The 24,041-nt window shown below is 29.4% G+C and overlaps 1 protein-coding gene across 10 annotated transcripts in view; it reads right to left on the minus strand.

Moving 5' to 3' along the window:
- Positions 1 to 24,041, minus strand: part of tmod (tropomodulin) — a 545,171-nt gene that overhangs the window by 53,633 nt on the left and 467,497 nt on the right. The gene's annotated exons all lie outside the window — the stretch shown is intronic.

Below are 24,041 nucleotides of genomic sequence, written 5' to 3' on the forward strand. Positions count from 1 at the left end.
CTCAAACCTGGCTGGAGTCTCAAACTCGTTGGCCAAACCAACAACACAAAAAAAAAAAAAAACATCGAAATCAAAACAGAAATGAAAAATTTAAAACAAAAACGTTAAGAGACATACCCATGAACTACGGATGGGGATAGTCACAGTGGGTTAATTTAATAAAAAATATATAAATGCCGGACACCTACTCTTGGATTAATAAATTAGCAATAAATTAAATTAAATATTATTCAAAAATAATTAATTAAAACAAAAATTAATTTATAGAAGCAGGAATCGAACCCACAAGGTCGTGGGTTCGATTCCTGCTTCGACCGAACACCTAAAAGTTTTTCAGCGGTGGATTATCCCACCTCAGTCAAGGTTGGCCTGTCACAAACTGTGACTATTGCGACATACATTTGCGACGGTATAATACGTATGTCGCAAAAGTCGTAAACCTACTGTAGAAAACCAAATTTTGAATAGAAGAAATCCAGAACATTTTTTAATTTAGTTTGACAAAATTCGCTGTGAGTTTCTGCAGAAATTTCTGAAAGTTTTCCCATGGTCAAGCCTATTTTCTTAGGTGGTATCGAAATTCCCGTTGGTGAGTGTGCAAAATACCTTGGGGTTATATTGGACAGGACACTGAACTTAAAGCTAAGAAAGGACGAGAAAATCCACGGTTATCCTGTACTCGTGCAAAAAGGCCATAGGAAAAATGTGGGGACTAAAACCGAAAATTATGAACATTCCTAAGAATTGAAACTTCTTCGCACATACCATCGTCTTGGATATCATCGAATTCGCTGCTTAGCTGACGCGACTAAAGTATTTGGAGTTTGCGACTTTTGTTACTTTTTCTACATTTACGACGCGTATGTGACGTTTACGACGTTTACAACTTTGCGACAGTCGCAAACCTAAAAAAGTTTGATACAGACCATCTCTGACCTCAGTAATGCTGGTGACATTTCTGAGGGTTTCAAAGCTTCTCTAAGTGGTTTCACTGTAATGTGGAACGCCGGTCGGCTATAAAAAGGAGGTCCCTTATCATTGAGCTTAACATGGAATCGGGCAGCACTCAGTGATAAGAGGGAAGTTCACCAATGTGGTATCACAATGGACTGAATAGTCTAAGTGAGCTTGATATATCGGGCTGCCACCTTACCTAACCTAATTTATAGAATATTAGGCGTTGCTAAAAAATGCATTATTTATTTATTATTTTTGGAAAAGATGCACGGTTGCTCGAGCCAAAAATAGTATTACTTTGCAAAATTTTATTTTCATAGGAAAATTTATCAAAATTTTATTTTTATAGAAAAATTTGTCAAACTTTTATTTTTATAGAAAAATTTTCAATATTTTATTTCCATAGAACATTATGTCAAAATATTATTTCTATAGAAAATTATGTCAAAATTTTATTTCTATAGATAATTTTGTCAAAATTTTATTTGTACAGAAACTTTTGGCAAAATTTTATTTCTATAGAAAATTTTGTTAAACTTTTATTTCTATAGAAAATTTTGTTAAAATTTTATTCCTATAAAAAATTTTGTTAAAATTTTATTTATATAGAAAATTTTTTAAAAATTCTATTTTATTTCTAAAAAAAATTTTGTCAAAATTTTATTTCAATAGAAAGTTTTGTCAAAATTTAATTTCTATAAAAATTTTTGTCAAAATTTAATTTCTATAAAAATTTTTGTCAAAATTTCATTTCTATAGAAAATTTTGTCAAACTTTTATTGTTATTATTCTTTCAATATAAAATTTTTTAAAAATTATATTGCTATAGAACATTTAGTCAAAATTTTATTTCTATAGAAAATTTTGTCAAAATTTTATTTTTATACAAAATTTTTGTCAAACTTTTATTTTTACAGAAAATTTTATAAAATTTTTATTTCTATACAAAATTTTGTCAAAATTTAATTTCTATAGAAAATTTTGTCAATTTTTTTCTTCTATAGAAATTTTTGTCATAATTTTAATTCTATAGAAAATTTTGTCAATATTTTATTTCTATAGAAAATTTTGTTAAAATTTTATTTCTATAGAAAATTTTGTCAAAATTTTATTTCTATAGAAAATTTTGTCAACATTTTATTTCTATAGCATATTATGTCAAAATTTTATTTCTATAGAAAATTTTGTATAAATTTTATTTCTGAAGAAAATTTTGTCAAAATTTTATGTCAATACACAATTTTGTCAAAATTTTATTTCCATACAAAAATTTGTCAAAATTTTATTTCAATAGAAAATTTTGTCAAAATTTTATTTCTATAAAAAATTTTGTCAAAATTTTATTTTTATAGAAAATTTTGTCAAACTTTTATTTTTATTATTATTTCTACACAGAAAAAAATATCACCAAAATATTTCCAATTAAAAAGTCAATTGAAGTTGATTTTTTTTTTTTCAATTAATAAATTAATTGGTACAATTAACTTTTTAATCATGATAGAAACATTAAGTTAATTAAGTCAATGATTGAAAATTTTAACATTTTTATTTAAAAAGTTAATTGATACAATTGACTTTTAATCAAATTCGGAAGACTATAGTCTTATATAGACTTATAAGTCAGTTAAAAAAGTGATGAACATTTTTTTAAATTTTTAATTAAAATTTTTTTTCCAACAATCAATTGTTAATCCAAATAAAAATTCTAAGGCAATTCAGAATGTAGTTGAAAATAGTTACCTTTTTTTAATTAATAAATTAATTGATCAATTCATTTGTTAATCAATTAAATTTTTAATTGAATCAATTAAAAAATTAATTGAAATTTGGTAATGAAATCAATTAATTTTTTAATCAAGAATTTTTTCTATGCCCAATTAAAACAGTGTTTGATACTATCATTTTCGTGATTGAAGACATTTCAATTAAAAAATTAATTGGATCAATTAATTTCGTGATTGAATCGGAAAAAAAAATTTATGTGTATATAAAATTTTGTAAAAATTATATTTCTATAGAAAATTGTTGTCAAACGTTTATTTCTATAGAAAATTGTTGTCAAAATTTTATTTCTAAAGAAAATTGTTGTCAAAAGTTTATTTCTATAGAAAATTGTTGTCAAAATTTTATTTCTAAAGAAAATTGTTGTCAGCATTTTATTTCTATAGAAAATTTTGGCAAAATTTTAGTTCTATAGAAAATTTTGTCAACATTTTATTTCTATAGAAAATTTTGTCAAAATTTTATTTCTATAGAAAATTTTGTCAAATTTTATTTCTATAGAAAATTTTGTCAAATTTTTATTTCTATAGAAAATTTTGTCAAGATTTTATTTCTATAGAAAATTTTGTCAAAATTGTATTTCTATAGAAAATTTTGTCAAAATTTTATTTCTATAGAAAATTTTGTGAAAATTTCATTTCAATAGAAAATTTTGTCAAAAATTTATTTCTATAGAAAATTTTGTCAAAATTTTATTTCTATAGAAAATTTTGTAAAAAATCTATTTCTATAGAAAATTTTGTAAAAATTCTATTTCTATAGAACATTTTGTAAAAATTCTATTTCTATAGAACATTTTGTCAAAATTTTATTTGCATAGACAATTTGGCGTTATATAAATTTCGCTATATAATTTGGCTCATTTTGCGTTATATAATTTGGTTCGGGTTGTCCTTAAAAGATGAAATTTGCTACTAAAAAAGCTTTTCTCACAGTTTAGTGATATGTTAGGTTGAGTCAGTTTTGTTTGAGTGTGATTGAAAAATTATCACTAAGAAAATACGCTATAGTTAGCATTCCTGCCTTGCATGCAGAGGTTCATGAGTTCAACCGGAGTTTCGATCGAATATCAAAAATTGTTTAAAAGGGGTTTTTTTATCCCCTCTAAGTAATGCTGGTGCTAAGAGTTTTCACCGTAATGGGAAAAGTAGTCCACTCGGCTCTAAAAAAAGAGGAACCTTGTCATATAGCTATTCTGGACTTGAAGACTTGTCCTCGATAGAAAAATTTAACAGAATTCCTGAATGGGATTCAGAACTCTTTCTGTAGCAACAAGGATTTTCCCCTCAAATCAAATCGAACTGAAAATATGAAGAACGTTTATGGTCCTTATACAGTAACATCCAATTGTCCGCAATTTTGGTTAAGTCAGTATAGAAATTTCGAAAATATCGATGAAATCATGAAAATTGTCTTGTCGGATCCGAATAAGATATTAAATGGCTTCAATCACAGAAATGGTAGTATAAATTAAAAAATTAATTGATCCAATTAAAAAATAATCGATCTATTAATATTTGTGATTGATTTTTGCTGAATACGAAAAGAAGCAAGGGCACCCAGAAAAAAGTGATCCCTTCCTTAAGTTAAAATGAACTCATTGTGAAGAAAGTTGAACTTCGTATAGCGCCAAAGACATTTTTATTTGTTTGAATGATGTGATTTTCGTAGAAATTAGGTAGAATGCATTCCATATATTAGATATAATTTTTCTATATTTATGTACCACTATACTACAAAATGAAAAAATTTAACTGAATTGAATTCATATATGGAATGATTTTATTGAACTTTTTTCATTCATTTGGACAATCGTACAAAAAATCCAAAACCAATTTTTTCACAAAAGGTTAGCGTCACTGAATATTAACTGATAATTGAAGATTCCAAAATGAAGTCGAATGAAGGGGTTGTTATTCTGCTGGTGGTTTCTTTTTTATAAAAAAAAAACGAATATTTTTCTCACTAATTTAAAATAACAAATATTTTATATATTTTATTTGTTTTATAATATTATTTTACTATATTCCAACTTAAAAAAAAAAACAACCCACGCGCAAACACATCGATTACATCGATGACAGGTATCGATTACAGGTAGATAAAAGAAATGTAGGAAATTTTCCTATATTCTAACAAGTGTGAACTAAAATATTTTTCTATGCCAAGTGTTATTCGTATGTATGATAAGCTTTCTATAATAAAGGAAGTCAGAATTATCATTTTATAGGAAATCTTACTAAATTTGAGGAAACTTGGTTTTAGTTCGGGTTTTTTTATTTTTACGAATGCTTTGTTATCAGTGAATAAAATTTTCTTTTCCAATAGTAAATTCTTATACCCAGCGAAGAAAACAGTATTAGTAAAATACCATGCTTTATTCTAGTTAATGAACTATTCCTAACTGCTTTCAGTTTAGGATTTTTTTGCTGAAACAAGTAAATTTTATTATTTCACACAAAAATTTAACTGAATGGAAATAAAATGGCTAAACTAAATTGATGAACATTTTTTCCTTTAGTTTCGAAGACACTTTTTTTCTGGGTGGGGGTGCCAAAAAAATTCTCTTAGAATTTCCATCTGTGAATTGCAACAAAATCTATCGATTTCTGAAGCGGTTGGCGATGCAACAACGTCAAAAGAAAACGATCGTTTTACAAATACGGGGACCAAGCCAGGTTTGACAGCCAGACAGGCAGTATATGTTTGTGGAATCGGAAGAGAATTAGCTACTTAACTTGGAACTTTTGGACCATCTGAAAGAAGAATCACCCAGAAGCAATCAACCTAGGACGCCAGGCCACACACATCGATAATGACTCCGCAGAAACTGATTGAGAGGTTATTATGCACCCTCCTATAGTTCAAAATTAAAATTTTTATGACAAAAAAAAATTTTGGTGACAAAAGTTTGAATTTTTTGAAAGACATCAAAAAACTGCAACAAACAAACAACGTTTGCGATACCCGTTTTCCAAAGGTTTTTTTCTTTGCGTATAGATTTCGGCTGAAATCTCGATTGATTTGTACCCACTGTTTGATTACCGGACGGACTGAATATGGTAACGACAACTGTTCCTTCGTTAACGATGATAGGAGGGTTGAGACTTTTAAACCTTAAAGTAAACGGCAAAATGCATTTGGAGAACGCAAACAACAACAACAAAGCTTGTCGAAATAATAAAGCAAAACAAAGACCCATAAAATAAAAGCAGCAGTAACAGCAACCACTGAAAGGGTAAAGATTTCCCGAGTCTCTTTGCTGTCATTGTCGTCGTTGCCGCTGTTGTTCAAACTGATGTCAGTTGGTCAAGCCCAAAAAGAACAACTATAAACAACAACAACTACAACAACAACAATGGTCGTACCATAAACATGCTCCCCATCTGTTTCATGTACTACACGAATGGCTGGCTGTAGCCAATTATATTACTAACCTTCCGTCCATCCATCCATCTAAGTGGTCACCACAATATCGTCTTAAGCATTCGCTTTTTTAACGGAAATCTGTGGCTAACAAATCTTCAGACCCATTTACTAGGTAAGCAGCTCAACACAGATAGCAATAAATTTGGTAAGGGCATAAACAAAGACAGACAGACAGACAGACAGAAAAAACAGAGCAGATGTCCAAAAAAAAAAGCTCAGCAAAAGCAATTTCAACAAAAAAAAAAAATAAAGTAGAAAATAATAAAAAGTCAAGTTGGAGAGAAGATGAGTAAAGTCAGTATAAGGGCAATGGTATTACTTTAAAATTATACGGCCAATTGAAAGTTACTACCAGAATGCAAGAGAGAATTAATAGGGATCACTACGCTACATGAAGAGAAAAATAAATCTATAGAAAATTTTGTCACAATTTAATTTCTATAGAAAATTTTGTCAACATTTTTATTTCTATAGAAAATTTTGTCAAAATTTTATTTCTATAGAAAATTTTGTCAATATTTTTATTTCTATAGAAATTTTTGACAAAATTGTTTTTCTATCGAAAATTTTGACAAAATTTTATTTCTATCGAAAATTTTGACAAAATTTTATTTCTATAGAAAATTTTGTCAATATTTTTATTTCTATAGAAAATTTAGTTAATATTATAATTCTATAGGAATTTTTGTCACAATTTTATTTCTGTAGGAAATTTTGTCAATATTATAATTCTACAGTAAATTTTGTCAAAAATTTATTTCTATAGAAAATTTTGCCATAGTTTTATTTTCATAGAAAAGTTTGTCAAAACTTTATTTTCATAGAATATTTTGTCAAAATTTTATTTCTGTAGAAACATTTGTCAAAATTTTATTTCTATAAAAAATTTTGTCAAAATTTTATTTCTATAGAATATTTTGTCAAAATTTTATTTCTATAGAAAAATTTGTCAAAATTTTATTTCCATAGAAAATTTTGTCAAAATTTTATTTCTATAGGAAATTTTTTCAAAATTTTATTTCTATAGAAAATTTTGTCAAAATTTTATTTCTATAGAAAATTTTTTCAAAATTTTATTTTTATAGAAAATTTTTGTCAATATTTTTATTTCTATAGGAAATTTAGTTAATATTATAATTCTATATGAATTTTTGTCAAAATGTTATTTCTGTAGGAAATTTTGTCAACATTTTATTTCTATCGCAAATTTTGTCAAAATTTTATTTCTATAGAAAAATTTGTCAAAATTTTATTTCTATAGAAAATTTTTTCAAAATTTTATTTCTATAGAAAATTTTGTCAAAATTTTATTTTCGTAGAAAATTTTGTCAAAACTTTATTTTCATAGAAAATTTTGTCAAAATTTTATTTCTATAGAACATTTGTCAAAAATTTATTTCTATAAAAAATTTTGTCAAAACTTTATTTTCATAGAAAATTTTGTCAAAATTTTATTTCTATAGAACATTTTGTCAAAAATTTATTTCTATAGAAAATTTTGTCAAAATTTTATTTCTATAGAAAATTTTGTCAAAATTTTATTTCTATAGAAAATTTTGTCAAAATTTTATTTTTATAGAAATTTTTGTCAAAATTTTATTTCTATAGACATTTTGTCAAAATTTTATTTCTATAGACATTTTGTCAACATTTTTATTTCTATAGAAAATTTTTTCAAAATTTTATTTCTATAGAATGTTTTGTCAAAATGGTATTTCTATAGAAAAATTTTGTAAAAATTTTATTTCTATAGAAAATTTTTTCAAAATTTTATTTCTATAGAAAATGTTGTCAAAATTTTATTTATATCGAAAAATTTGTCAAAATTTTATTTCTATAGAAAATTTTGAGAAAATTTTATTTCTACAGAAAATTTTGTCAAAAGGCTTTTTCTGAAAGCAATGATAGCTTTTGCAATGCTTCTGGCTGATCTTCACTCAAAAATAGTTCTTCTTATTTGCAATAATGCAATAATTTACACGCGTATTTATTCAAAATGAAGGCTACATAGGTCTTAAAGGGACACATATAATTTAACCCACGCACATTGGGGGTTTTGATACCAAAAATGGGAATTAATTGAAAAATGAAATTTAGGAGAACCGAAAAAATTTTTATAGTCGGTAAAAGTACACAAAATTCCACATCACTAGCGCAAAAATTGTGTCTTTGACAAGTACCGTTGTGTCACTATATATGTTTGAAGTTGGAGTTATTTTACGTTTTCCTTGCGTGCGATATTATTTTATTACTTGGAGCAGAAATAATTAACCACGCTTTACTTCCAATTGGACAGTTGTCGGAAGAAGCGCAAGAAGCTCGAAACAAAGATTTTAAAAATTTTAGAGAGCATTTTTTGCGAAAATGTTCTATGGAAAAATCAAATGAAGAGATATTTAAAAGACTGTTAATTAACATACTTCGGATCCAGTTATATCAGAAATGAGAAATTAAAAGAGAAGAAACCCCACAATTTGCCTATGGAAGCAATTCAAATGTTGATAATTGAGTCAAATCTTGATGGTGATCAAAATGCCAGTGTTGATGATAATGATCCATATAGTAATTTTACTGACGATGATGATTGTGATGATGATAATAATTGTTAAGAATCAGATCAAAAAGCAGATATTCATTCTCTTTTTTTTTTGTTGCAAATTAACTAATGGAAAACAAATAAAATGTGGACTAAAAAATATTTAAAATTTGATTGGTTTTATGTCTTTTAGTGAATTTGGCCGAAAAAAGTTATAACTATAAACAGGGAAAGCTACTTCGAATTAATTCCCGCTTTTGACATCAAAAACCCCACTGTGCCACGTATCCACCGAAATGTCCCCACCGCTCACTGCCAAAAGCCATCAATTTGTTTTGGATTTTTCTCAAAGATTGACATCAGAAAAGTGACTCCATTTTCACATTCAACATTAATATCAAGGATTAAGTGGGCTCAACGAATACGAGTACATATAGTAACTGCCAAGATTTCACTTGCAAAACCATTTATAATCATCATTTTATTTCTATAGAAAATTTTGTCAAAATTTTATTTCTATAGAAAATTTTTTCAAAATTTTATTTCTATAGAATTTTTTTTTTCAAAATTTTATTTCCATAGAAAATTTTGTCAAAATTTTATTTCTATAGAAAATGTTTTCAATATTTTATTTCTGTAGAAAATTTTTTTAAAATATTATTTCTATAGAAAATTTTTTCATAATTTTATTTCTATAGAAAATTTTGTCATAATTTTATTTCTATAGAAAATTGTATTAAAATTTTATTTCTATAGAAAATGTTTTGAAAAATTTTATTTCTATAGAAAATTTAGTCAAAATTTTATTTCTGTAGGAAATTTTGTCAAAATTTTATGTCTACAGAAATTTTGTCAAAAATTTATTTTTATAGAAAATTTTGTCAAAATTTTATTTCTATAGAAAATTTTGTCAAAATGTTATTTCTATAGAAAAATTTGTCAAAATTTTATTTCTATAAAAAATTTTGTCAAAATTTTATTTCTATAGAAAAATTTTTTCAAAAATTTTATGTCTACAGAAAATTTTGTCAATTTTTTTTTCTATAGAAAATTTTCTCAAAATTTTATTTCTGTAGAAAATTGTATTAACATTTTATTTCTATAGAAAATTTTGTCAAAGTTTTATTTCTATAGAATATTTTGTCAACATTTTATTTCTATAGAAAAAGTTTTCAAAATTTTATTTCTATAGAAAATTTTGTCAAAATTTTATTTCTATAGGAAATTTTTTTAAAATTTTATTTCTATAGAAAATTTTTTCAAAATTTTATTTCTATAGAAAATTTTGTCAAAAGGCTTTTTCAATGATAGCTTTTGCAATGCTTCTGGCTGATCTTCACTCAAAAATAGTTCTTCTTATTTGCAATAATGCAATAATTTACACGCGTATTTCTTCAAAATGAAGGCTACATAGGTATGAAAGGGACACATATAATTTAACCCACGTATCCACCGAAATGTCCCCACCGCTCACCGCCAAAAGCCATCAATTTGTTTTGGATTTTTCTCAAAGATTGACATCAGAAAAGTAACTCCATTTTCACATTCAACATTAATATCAAGGTTTAAGTGGGCTCAACGAATACGAGTACATATAGTAACTGCCAAGATTTCACTTGCAAAACCATTTATAATCATCATGAGCATCATGTGTCCATACTTGACATTTTGGCAAACATGCCAAACACCTCTAAACGAGGTATTAACACAAATTGAATGAGTCCACGACCACCACCACCACCGTCATCAATCCGACAGATTTTATTGACGAGGATGGATGCATTTTGTTTGGCGTTTGTTTTTTTTCATAAAAATCTTTCCCTCATCATTTGACAAATCGTTTGCAGATTTACCATTTTCGTTACTCCTATTAGAAAATGTCAAGTGAAGTGTGTTGTGAAAATAGGTCTTGAACTGACTTGGAAAAAAGTGAGAATGAAAATAATCCATTGAGAATGTTCAATTGAGCATCAAAATGCTTGATTCGGATTGCTATTGGCAAAAATCATTCTAAAAAGCAAGTCACTTATTCTTTTATGTGATATTTTCTTTTTTGCTCAATATTTTATATTATTTTAGCACACTAACAAGTTTTGTTTAGTTCCTACGGAAAAACGAAGTACTACTTGAAAACTTAAAAACGGGTTTCTTTTGTCAAATCGTTCAATGACTAGATGTCTTTTATTCGTTTGCTAAAAGTAGTACTCAATACGATGACATTTGATATGGAAGAAAGAGTAATTCCAAATGAAATGAAAGATATTTAACAATAATCGATAATGAAAGTTAAAAAAAAAAAATCAAATTTAAGTCAAAATTTTCGATAATAAATCTATTTAACTGAAAGTTTGATATGAATTCGATTTAAAACAGTTTTTCGATAATAAATCGATTTACATTCGATTAATGTAATATTTACGATAACAATTCGATGTACGTCAAGATTTCAACGACATGAAGTTTTATATGAATATTCCATTGACATGAAGTTTTACTTTTTATTTATGTTAAATTTTGCGATAGTAAACCGATTTACCGAAATTTCTATATGAATTCAATTAACGTAAAATTTTCGATAATAATTCGATTTATGTAAAATTTTCAATAATATAATGTTTGATATGTACAATTCCATTGGCATTTTTTTTTTTTTTTTTGATTTAAGTCAACTTTTCGATAATAGATCGATTTAACTCACATTTCGATATGAGTTTGATTAACCTAAAATTTTCGATAAAAGTTTGATTTATGTAAATTTTTAGTTTTTAATGATTTTGATTAAGGCCAAATTTTCAATAATAAATCGAATTAACTTATATTTCGATATGAATTCGGTTAACTTCAAATTTTCGATAAAAATTTGATTCATGTCAAATTATTACTGACATAAAGTTTGATACGAAAAATCCATTGAAATGAATATCTTTTAGATAAGAATGTCGAGAATCGAATTTGCGACTAATCGACTTTTTGTAAAAAACAATTGAAGACTCGAATTCGCCCTTTTGTAAATTAAAACCGACTAATCGACTTTTTTTTAAATCGAGTCAAATCGACTTTTCATTTTTTTTTTCAAATTTTTGTTTCATCGACTTTTTCGATTGGAATGAAATTTTTATAAAAATTCCATTGGAATGAAATTTTCTATAAAAATTTTCTAAAAAACAACGAATCCATTGCTATAAAATTTTCAATCAAAAATTTTATTGATTTGAGATTTTCTATAAAAAAATTTAACGACCTTAAAATTAAAAAAATATATATATATATTGACATGAAATTTTCTATAAAAATTCCATGGACATGAAATTTTCTTAAAAATTAATGGGCATAATATTTTGTATAAAAAGTCCATTGTTATAAAATTTTCAATAAAAACTCGTTATAAAGTTTGCTTTAAAAAAATTCCATTGACATGATATTTTCCATAAAAATTCCACTGACTTGAAATTTTCTATAGAAAATTCCACCGACATGACATTTTCTATAAAAATTCCATTGACATGAAATTTTCTATAAATATGCCATGGACATGAAATTTGCTTTAAAAAATCCAATGACTTGAAATTTTCTATAAAAAAATTCCATTGATATAAAATTTTCTATAAAAAATTCCAGTGACATGAAATTTTCTATAAAAATTCCTTCGACATGAAATTTCTATAAAAATTCCACTAACTTGACATTTTGTATAGAAAATTCCATTGACATGACATTTTCTATAAAAATTCCATTGACATGAAATTTTCTATAAATATGCCATGGACATGAAATGTTATGAAAAAAAATCATGACCGTGAAATTTTCTATAAAAAAATTCTACTGACTTGAAATTTTCTATAAAAAATTCCATTGACATGAAGTTTTCTATAAAAAATTCCACTGACATGAAATTTTCTATAAAAATTCCATTGACATGAAATTTTCTATAAAAAAATTCCACTAATTTGAAATTTTCTATAAAAAATTCCATTGACATGAAGTTTTCTATAAAATATTCCATTGACATGTAATTTTCTATAAAATTTCCATTTACATGTAATTTTCTATAAAAATTCGTTCGACATGAAATTTACTAGAAAAATTCCATTGACATGTAATTTTCTATAAAAATTCGTCCGACATGAAATTTTCTTTAAAACATCCGTTGAATTGAAATTTTTTATAAAAAATCTATTGACTTGAAATTTTCTATAAAAAATTCCATTGACAGGGAATTTCCTATAAAAATTCTATTGACATGAAATTTTCCATAAAAAATTCCATTGACATGAAATTTTCTATAAAAAATTCCATTGACATGAAATTTTCTATAAAAAATTCCATTGACATGAAATTTTCTATAAAAAATTCCATTGACATGAAGTTTTCTATAAAAAATTCCATGGACATGAAATTCTCTATAAAAATTCCATTGACATTAAATTCTCTTTAAAATTCCATTGACATGTAATTTTCTATAAAAATTCGTCCGACATGAAACTTTCTTTAAAAAATCCATTGAATTGGAATTTTCTATAAAAAATCTATTGACTTGAAATTTTCTATAAAAAATTCCATTGACATGAAATTTTCTATAGAAATTCCATTGACATGAAATTTTCTATAAAAAATTTCATTGACATAAAATTTTCTATAAAAAATCCCTTTGACATGAAATTTTCTATAAAAAATCCATTTGACATGAAATTTTCTATAAAAATTCCATGGTCATGAAATTTTCTCTAAAAATTCCATGGCCATGAAATTTTCTATAAAAATTCCATGGCCATGAAATAACCCATAAAAATTCCATGGCCATGAAATTTTCTATAAAAATTCCATGGCCATGAAATTTTCTATAAAATTTCCATGGCCATGAAATTTTTTATAAAATTTCCATGGCCATGAAATTTTTTATAAAAAATTCCATGGCCATGAAATTTTCTAAAAAAAAATCCATAAAAATTCCATGGCCGTGAAATTTTCTATAAAAATTCCATGACCAATCTATGACTATCAAAATCAATCCGTTGTCATGAAATTTTTTATAAAAAAATCCAATGACTTGAAATTTTCTATAAAAAATTCCATTGACATGACATTTTCTACAAAAAATTCCTTTGACATGAAATTTGTTATAAAAATTCCATTGACATGAAATTTTCTATAAAAATTCCATTGACATGAAATTTTCTATAAAAAATTCCATTGACTTGAAATGTTCTATAAGAATTCCATTGACATAAAATTTTCTATAAAAATTCCATGGCCATGAAATTTTCTATAAAAATTCCATGGCCATGAAATTTACTATAAAAATTCCATGGTCATGAAATTTTCTATAAAAATTCCATGGCCATGAAATTTTCTATAAAAATTCAATGGCCTTGAAATTTTCTATAAAAATTCCATGGCCATGAAATATTCAATAAAATTTCCATGGCCATGCAATTTTCTATAAAAATTCCATGGCTATGAAATTTTCTAAAAAAAAAAAATCCATGGCCATGAAATTATCTAAAAAAATCCATCAAAATTATGTGGCCGTGAAATTTTCTACAAAAATACCATGGCCAATCTATGGTTATCAAAATCAATCATCTTTGTTAGAACACCCTTTCCCATCTCCCATCGAGTGTTTAAGTTTTCCAAAGTAATAAGTGGAACACTTTGTCACATGACATCACATACGAGTTGCACAGATACAAAAGAACAACAAAACGACAAAAATTATGTCAAACCACAATTAGTTTTTTTTTTGTCATAGATTTGTAAAAGAGAAGCTCTCGTGAGTGGGTCTTGTTGGGTTTTGTGTTGTGTTGTTTTTTGAGGTTTTTGTGGAACAAAGGCGTTACTGGATGCCTTACATGGCCTAAATGAAAAGTAAAGCCACAATAGCATCAACCACTATTCCAACAATAATGTAATAGCCGAACAAAAAGTCACACCAAAAAAACAAAAGTACCAAAGTATTACAACAATAAAACTATTTTAGTTACTGTATTCACGTATTATAATTTTATGTTTATGTTTATGTTTATGTTTATGTTTTTTTTTTTTTGCAGATAGTTGTTATTACTATAGGGAAAAAAACACCAAAACACAAATTCTTACCACAATTTTAGATTAAATTGTTTTTGAGCAAATGACTGGGATGCTGATATCTGTTATTTTTTTTTTACATTTTTTACATTTATACAAAGCATGAAGCGAACAATATTTTTTGCATATACATACATTTTTTTTAAAGTAATTATCGATCTGAGTGGTTCCAGGTAATGCTAACATAAATGTTGGTATTTATACCTTTCACCACTACTGTGGTACAGGGTATAATAAGTTTGTGCATTTGTATGTAACGCCAAGAAGGAAAAGTCTGAGACCCATCTGAGACCGATCGCCTTAGAATTAAATTCTGAGTCGATTTAGCGATGTCCGTCTGTCTGTCTGTCTGTCTGTATGTCTGTCTGTCCGTCTGTCTGTGTGTCTGTTGATGTATTTTTGTGTGCAAAGTACAGCTCACAGTTTTAGTCCGAGTATCCTAAAATTTGGTATAGGGTCCGGTTTCGGCTCAAAGACGATCCCTATTGATTTTGGAAAAAATCGGTTCAGATTTAGATATAGCTGCCATATATATTTTTTACCGATCTGGTCATAATTGGCGTGTGTATCAACCGATCTTCCGCAAATTCCGTACATCCGAATATTTTATGAGTCTCGAAAAACTTGCAAATCATCCAAATCGGTTCAGATTTAGATATAGCTCCCATATATAGAGTCACGAAAATAATATCTTCGTGAGTGTGCGTGAGTAACGAATTACACTCACGAAAATATTCCTGCTCACCAACATAAAACGCTTAAGAGTTAAATTCAATTACAATGTTAGTGACACCTGGGATGTTAAGAGTTTAATAACACTCTCGATTTTAATAATGCTCATGTTTTCAGACACTTCGGTAAGGTAAATTGATCATAAAATTATTCGTGAGTCACGATATTTTTCGTGAGTCACGGTATTTTTCGTAAGTCACGACGTTTTCGTGCGTGAGTGTGCGTGAGTACAAATTTTCTTTTCGTGAGTGTGCGTGAGCGTGAGTCCTACCAAAAAATATCGTGCGTGAGTGTGCGTGAGTATGATTTTTCAGTCGTGAGTGTGCGTGAGCGTGAGTAAACTATTACTCACGTGCACACCTCTAATAGCCACCAATACATTTGACGGATGTGATATGGTATCGAAAATTTAGATCTACAAAGTGGTGCAGGGTATAATATAGTCGGCCCCGCCCGACTTTAGACTTTACTTACTTGTTTAATTTACATCCAAAACATTGAATTCGGATCACACCTAAAGAAGTGATGCAAATTCAGTGCACCGGCTATTGAAATGAAGGACTTCCGTCCTATGACAAGCCCATGTTAAATTCATCGCTTCTGCGTCAATTTTGCACCACTTCCGGATCCAAAAAGAACATTTTCTATACTTTTTTGGCGACGCTTTTTTTTGCTGGGTAATTATTGACCGATGTGGTCCAATTTTAGCATGGTTGTTAGAGATCATATACCAACACCATGTACCAAATTTCAGCAGCATCGGATGAAATTTGCTTCTCTTTGAGGCTCCGCAAGCCAAATCTGAGGGACCGTGAAAGTGGACCGATAGGGCCCATTTGCAATACCATCCGACCTACATCAATAAGAACTACTTGTGCCAAGTTTCAAGTTGATAGCTTGTTTCGTTCGGAAGTTAGTGTGATTTCAACAGACGGATGGACGGACATTGCTCTAAGACCCCATAACTTTATGGGGTCTTGGAGCAATATTTCAATATGTGTTACAAACGGAATGACAAAGTTAATATACCCCCCATCCTATGGTGGAGGGTATAAAAATGCTGTGATTAGTTATATAACTTTAGGTATGAAACTAATCATTATTTTCTCATTTGGTAATTTAAACACGTTCATGTTATATTTAGCTTCTTGCCTTTACTTTTAATTCTAACAAGAACACACCTTTAAAAGGTTTAAGGCTTGGCTTAAAGCTTGTTCAAAGCTAAAGGAAAACAAAAAAAAATCAGAAAAAGAAAAATGATAACGAGTTCGATTACATTTTATGAGATCTATTTGCATCGCATTAAATTTATGTTGTCGATACAATAAAAAAAAACGAAAACGAATAGAAATCATTTTACAATTGAATTTCAGTTTGAATGTAATTGAGTGGGGCGACTATGAATACCAATTGAGTTCATGGTGAATGAAACTATCAAACAAGCAGCATTTATTTCATCTGGTACACTCTCATTTGGCCTCCATCCACTGTCTGAATTTGGTTTGGATTCGTTTTGCGTTTTATTTATGCAAACACGTTCGAAAAATACCCCCACAGTTACACAGTTGGGGGGGAGGCCTGCTCTTGCCTGCCCCCTCTGGAGATGCGTGACTAAATTGATCTTTAGATATGAATATGAAAACACCAAAAATATTAGAGATGGATAGAAAAACACGTAATAGTTTATGACCTCATCTGATGGGGAAAAATTTATTAATGACACATAGATGAAAATGCTGCGAAATACAATTTAGAAAGACACCTTTATTATGGTGATGTCCATCAGAGAATTACAAATGGCAAAGAAGAAATACAAAGTTATGTGCAAAGAAGAAGAACATTTTTTAAAATACAAATATGTTTTTGCCTTCAATCATTAATTGATCAAATAAATTAAACTCCCACATAAATCTGTGGTCAAGATATTAAAGCTTTAAAAAGCATGAAAGTATGCCTACATTAAAACAAAATTTAATTAATATAAATATAAATAAAAATATAAATATAAATATAAACATAAATATAAATATAAATATAAATATAAATATAAATATAAATATAAATATAAATATAAATATAAATATAAATATAAATATAAATATAAATATAAATATAAATATAAATATAAATATAAATATAAATATAAATATAAATATAAATATAAATATAAATATAAATATAAATATAAATATAAATATAAATATAAATATAAATATAAATATAAATATAAATATAAATATAAATATAAATATAAATATAAATATAAATATAAATATAAATATAAATATAAATATAAATATAAATATAAATATAAATATAAATATAAATATAAATATAAATATAAATATAATTATAAATATAAATATAAATTTAAATATAAATATAAATATAAATATAAATATAAATATAAATATAAATATAAATATAAATATAAATATAAATATAAATATAAATATAAATATAAATATAAATATAAATATAAATATAAATATAAATATAAATATAAATATAAATATAAATATAAATATAAAAATATTAATTTGAAATTCTAATACAACTAACGGTCATTTTCATTTAGCTCCGTTAGGCTTTAACTGTCAGTTAACAGAAAGTAAATTGCAAAAATTTTCCCTCCGGTAATCTTTAACCGAAAAATTTTCAGCAGTTAAGTTCCTAACTGGCATATGGAATGTAAAGGCAAGATGTCAGATATGTCCATAGACCGATTTAGAAGTTCGTTACCTAACTTTGATCTAACGGAGTTTCATGGGGGTAAGAGTAGAGTTAATAGTGTGATCAAAGTGAGCTTATGTATCGCACCAGAACTCGTTATACAGATACTGGTAAATCAATCCAATCGCCATGGTGAAAGTCCACAAAACTGCAGCATTATCTGAAATTCAATAAAGTCCACAATCAAACGGGTAATATTCTCAAAATATCCGGTGAAAGGATATCAGATATATTTAAAAATGGGTTTAAAACTTCTAAAAGTTGGACTCGAAAGGAATTGTCACACTAGTATGAAAGGACAGAACTTCCGAAAGTCGTGTTTTTTGATGAAAATTTTTTTCCCAAAAACGATCGCCTTCACTTAAAACACTAGAATTTGAGATTATGGTGGTATGTGGTAGGGATACGGTGGCATAAGCTATGGATCAAAAAAAATCGATATTTCGGCTAATCGACTTATTGGCAAAACAATGTCGAAATCGACTTTTTTAATTTTAAGCACGTATACAAAGGCATATGTTTGGTCGGCCCGAATCTTTTAAAACTCCTCTTCGAGCTATATGAGAGCTATACCAAAACATGGACTGATATAATCGGGAGGTCTCTGGTCATTGATCTTAATATAGGATCGGACAGCTATTAGTGATAACAGAGAAGTTCATCACTGTGGAGTCATAAATGGACTGAACATCCTAAGGGCGTTTTCGGTTGGGAAAAAATATATTCCCTTGGTGTTAGACTACTTTTTCTCTTCAAATTAACAGGTTGGCTGATAAGTCCCCGGTCTGACACATAGATAGCGTCGCTAGTATTAAATGCATATTATTTTTATAGTACCAACCTTCAAATGATTCGTGTCAAAATTTGACGTCTGTAAGTCAATTAGTTTGTGAGATAGAGCGTCTTTTGTGAAGCAACTTTTGTTACTGTGAAAAAAATGGAAAAAAAGGAATTTCGTGTTTTGTTAAAATACTGTTTTCTGAAGGGAAAAAATACGGTGGAAGCAAAAACTTGGCTCTTCCGGACTCTGCCCCAGGGAAATCAACAATAATTGATTGGTATGCAAAATTCAAGCGTGGTGAAATGAGCACGGAGGATGGTGAACGCCCGAAAAAGGTGGTTACCAGAGAACTGCAACCGGTGGCTTTTTTTCGTATTGCAATTTTACCCACAAAATGTCGGTGGCAGTAAGTAGGACACCAATTACCATGCGATCGTTTACATTGATACTAATGCGAGAATAAAAACACCAATAGTATATAACAATGTTCGTATGCAGTGTCTTGCAATCTTAAACCAATCGACATCGTAACAACGCTCGGTAAACAACAAACGAGGTTGGCACTTAAGTGTGATTGCACTCAACAACAACAATTACTAGCAGTTGGCATTAGCTCAAGAGAATTGAGAGAGTACCAAATAAGAGAACACCAAACTGCTGAGATATGGGTAACCAATTTGTGTGATTGCTTTACTACGGTGTTTTCGAGAGACCAACACTCATACTAACAAACACCGACAGTCGTCGGTTGCAGTGGATATTGGTGGTTGAACATTTTTTTTACCAATTGGTGTTTTAAGATTGCAAATGTTGGTGTTTACTAAATACACTGGTCGGTTGCGGTAGATCGCAGCCGTTCTCTGGTGGTTACCGACGAAAACATCAAAAAAATCCACAAAATGATTTTGAATGGCCGTAAAATGAAGTTGATCGAGATAGCAGAGGCCTTAAAGATATCAAAGGAACGTATTGGTCATATCATTCATTAATATTTGGATATGCGGAAGCTCTGTTCAAAATGGGTGCCGCGCGAGCTCACATTTGACCAAAAACAACAACGTGTTGATGATTCTGAGCGGTGTTTGCAGCTGTTAACTCGTAATACACCCGAGTTTTTCCGTCAATATGTGACAATGGATGAAACATGGCTCCATCACTACACTCCTGAGTCCAATCGACAGTCGGCTGAGTGGACAGCGACCGCTGAACCGTCTCCGAAGCGTGGAAAGACTCAAAAGTCCGCTGGCAAAGTAATGGCCTGTGTTTTTTGGGATGCGCATGGGATAATTTTTATCGATTATCTTGTGAAGGGAAAAACCATCAACAGTGACTATTATATGGCGTTATTGGAGCGTTTGAAGGTCGAAATCGCAGCAAAACGGCCCCATATGAAGAAGAAAAAAGTGTTGTTCCACCAAGACAACGCACCGTGCCACAAGTCATTGAGAACGATACGGTCAAAATTTCGTCAATATAAACTTGACGTATTTCTTTCAATTTTGCATTTAAAAAACCTAAACACCCCTCATTTTGAAGGTGTGTATGTGTAGAATGTTGCTCCTATTTTAATTTTGGAATTCACTCTTCAATTGTCAAAATGCCGTACAAGCAAAAAGAGCAGCGTATCAAAATTTTGCTCGCGCATCGCGAAAATCCGAGCTACTCGCACGCAAATCTGGCAAAATCGCTAAAAGTTGCCAAATCAACCGTTACAAATGTAATTAAAGTGTTTGGGGAACGTTTGTCAACAGCCAGGAAGTCTGGATCGGGGGGAAATCGAAAACCGGAAGTGGCTGAGACGACAAAGAGAGTTGCCGGTAGTTTCAAGCGAAACCCTAACCTCTCTCTCCGAGATGCCGCAAATAAGCTGGGTGTATCGTCTACAACCGTGCATCGAGCCAAAAAACGAGCCGGACTATCGACTTACAAGAAGGTAGTGACTCCAAATCGCGATGATAAACAAAATACGACGGCCAAAGCGCGATCCCGGAGGCTGTACACGACGATGCTGACTGCGTGGTAATGGACGACGAAACCTACGTCAAAGCCGACTACAAGCAGCTTCCGGGACAGGAGTTTTATACGGCAAAAGGATGGGGAAAGGTAGCACATATTTTCAAGCACATAAAACTGCCAAAGTTCGCAAAGAAATATCTGGTTTGGCAAGCCATCTGTACCTGTGGCTTGAAAAGCAGCATTTTCATAGCTTCCGGGACTGTCAACCAAGAAATTTACGTGAAAGAGTGTTTGAATAAACGTCTGCTGCCTTTCCTGAAGAAACACGGTTGTTCCGTACTGTTTTGGCCGGGTTTGGCATCTTGCCATAACGGTAAAAAGGCCACGGAGTGGTACGCCGCCAACAACGTGCAGGTGGTTCCCAAGGACAAGAACGCTCCCAACACGCCAGAGCTCCGCCCAATTGAGAAATACTGGGCTATTCTCAAGCGGAACCTAAAGAAGACCAAAAAAACTGCTAAGGACGAGCAGCAGTTCAAGGCAAACTGGCTTTCTGCGGCGAAGAAGGTGGACAAGGTGGCTGTACAAAATCTGATGGCAGGTGTCAAGCGTGAGGCCCGGCAATTCGGATTTGGAAAAGCGAAAGCCTAACTGAATATTTTTCCTGAATTTTATACTAATTGAACTTGAAAAAGAAATTTAATTTGATTTTTTAAATAAACGATTTCACCGATTTACACGCGTTTTCTCTTGACCAAATTTTGACCGTATCACCCTTTATTTTGAGGCAAAACCGAAAGAGTACTACCAAAATGGTATCAAAAAATTAGAAGGTCGTTATAATCGTTGTATCGCTCTTGAAGGGAACTATATTGAAAAATAAAAACGAATTTTGACAAAAAAGTGTGTTTTTCTTTGTTAGAGCCACCGTGGTGCAATGGTTAGCATGCCCGCCTTGCATACACAAGGTCGTGGGTTCGATTCCTGCTTCGACCGAACACCTAAAAGTTTTTCAGCGGTGGATTATCCCACCTCAGTAATGCTGGTGACATTTCTAAGGGTTTCAAAGCTTCTCTAAGTGGTTTCACTGCAATGTGGAACGCCGTTCGGACTCGGCTATAAAAAGGAGGTCCCTTGTCATTGAGCTTAACATGGAATCGGGCAGCACTCAGTGATAAGAGAGAAGTTCACCAATGTGGTATCACAATGGACTGAATAGTCTAAGTGAGCCTGATACATCGGGCTGCCACCTAACCTAACCTTTGTTAGACCGGGGACTTATCAGCCAACCTGTTAGTTCCGGGGACATGATATAAATGTTTTGCCTTTAAAGTATATATACTCCACATCTTCAATTTAAAATTGAAGGACTCACAGATTTAAATCTCATTATAATTTTTAAATATTTCAATGTATACATAACATTAATTCTTCTTTTGACTAAAACGCCACCTTTTCTTTGTTTCGACAAACAAACCATTTACGCCTACTTAATTTCATTTATCTGCGCCACTTTTATATAGCTTCCGCAAGAGAAAACATTAAACTTAAATTATTCTTGCTTTAATATATTCAAGCAAAGATGTTACAAAACAGAAAAAGGAAATCTTTTCGAAAATCTGTAGTAGTTTCATGTAAATGTATCTAGAAAACATAATTAAATATTTTTGGCGAGAATGATGTTGTGCTGCAACAACATTGGTAGGGAATGGTAGCGTAAGACAATTATGGTCTCACAACAGCTGCTGTTAATTTTTGCAAACGTTCTTTTTATGGAAAAAAAAATATTATGCAAAATTATCTTGATTGTTAATTTATGAGGCAGCCAAATGGACAGTTAAAAACACTAAAATTTAAATCTGCAACAAAAGAGAAAAATACTGGCGGCAAACAGTTAAGACAGTGACAAGGGAAAATTTTTAAAATTTTGAATAAAGAAAATATGGAAATGGGAAATATTGATAATAGTACCACTATCATAATTTAATTTTCAATAAAAGGATCATATCTCTTGCCCTGGCGACCATAAGAAAAATTATAGTGCATTTGTGCTTCATGTCATCAGACTTTTATTGTATTCCAAAACTAAAGAAGTTTCGATTTTTTTTTAAATTTATTCATTTCAACTGAAACCATGCATGTCGTCATGCTTGGCTAAATGATGGGTAACCTACATTGTTCCTTTTCCTCTCTTCTTTCATTTATCATTTCATTTAGCCATAAAGGGTTCCTCTTCATATTAAAAAAAAAAAAAAACAAACACGATTAAAGTCAAAAGTTAACATAGAAAACGTGATTTTCTCCCACCAGTTTCCAACAATGCTGAATAAAGAAAGGAAGGCTAAAAGAAGCCCTTTTTTTGAAATGACTAAATTATAAAGCTGAACCTAAATTACCACATAATTACATGTATTTCCTTTTCGGACGTAGGCCGACAATGATGGTCAGGATTGGAAAGAGGCAGAAAAGCATATTGGACGCTGGTGAGGGGAGAGTAGGACCAGTAGTTGAACCGTATGACTAGAGTACGCCCTTTTAAATGGTTTTTGCTTCGCATTTCTTTTTTTTACCATTGCTTAGTTTAATTTACAACCATATAGTTTTGTTTGGCAGAAGTTAAGCATGTAAGTTTACTGGTAAAAAATAATATGTGTACCACAGAAAATTTCAAAGAGCATATCTTTTTTGAGTTGGAGAAAATCGTTTCATCAGTGCAACTCGAAACTATCAACTGGAAATGTAAAAAAAAGTTTAACGCTAGTGGTAACAATACTCAGGGAGCAAAAATTATAATTGGGAGCATAATCATGATAACGATTTTTAAGAACATGCATGTTCTTAAAAATCCAAGCAAACCCCATTTTTCTGGAGGTTCAAGTGTAAGTAACATTGATTTTAGTGAATTATCCGAATTTGCTCTGATAATTGGATGCTGATATGGGAGTTCCGAAAAAAATTCTATAGAAATAAATTTTTGAAAAAATGTTCTATAGAAATAAATTTTTGACAAAATTTTCTATAGAAATAAATTTTTGACAAAATTTTCTATAG

This window comes from Haematobia irritans, chromosome 1, assembly GCF_050003625.1.
Source record: "Haematobia irritans isolate KBUSLIRL chromosome 1, ASM5000362v1, whole genome shotgun sequence".
Classification (NCBI taxonomy): Eukaryota; Metazoa; Arthropoda; class Insecta; order Diptera; family Muscidae; genus Haematobia; species Haematobia irritans.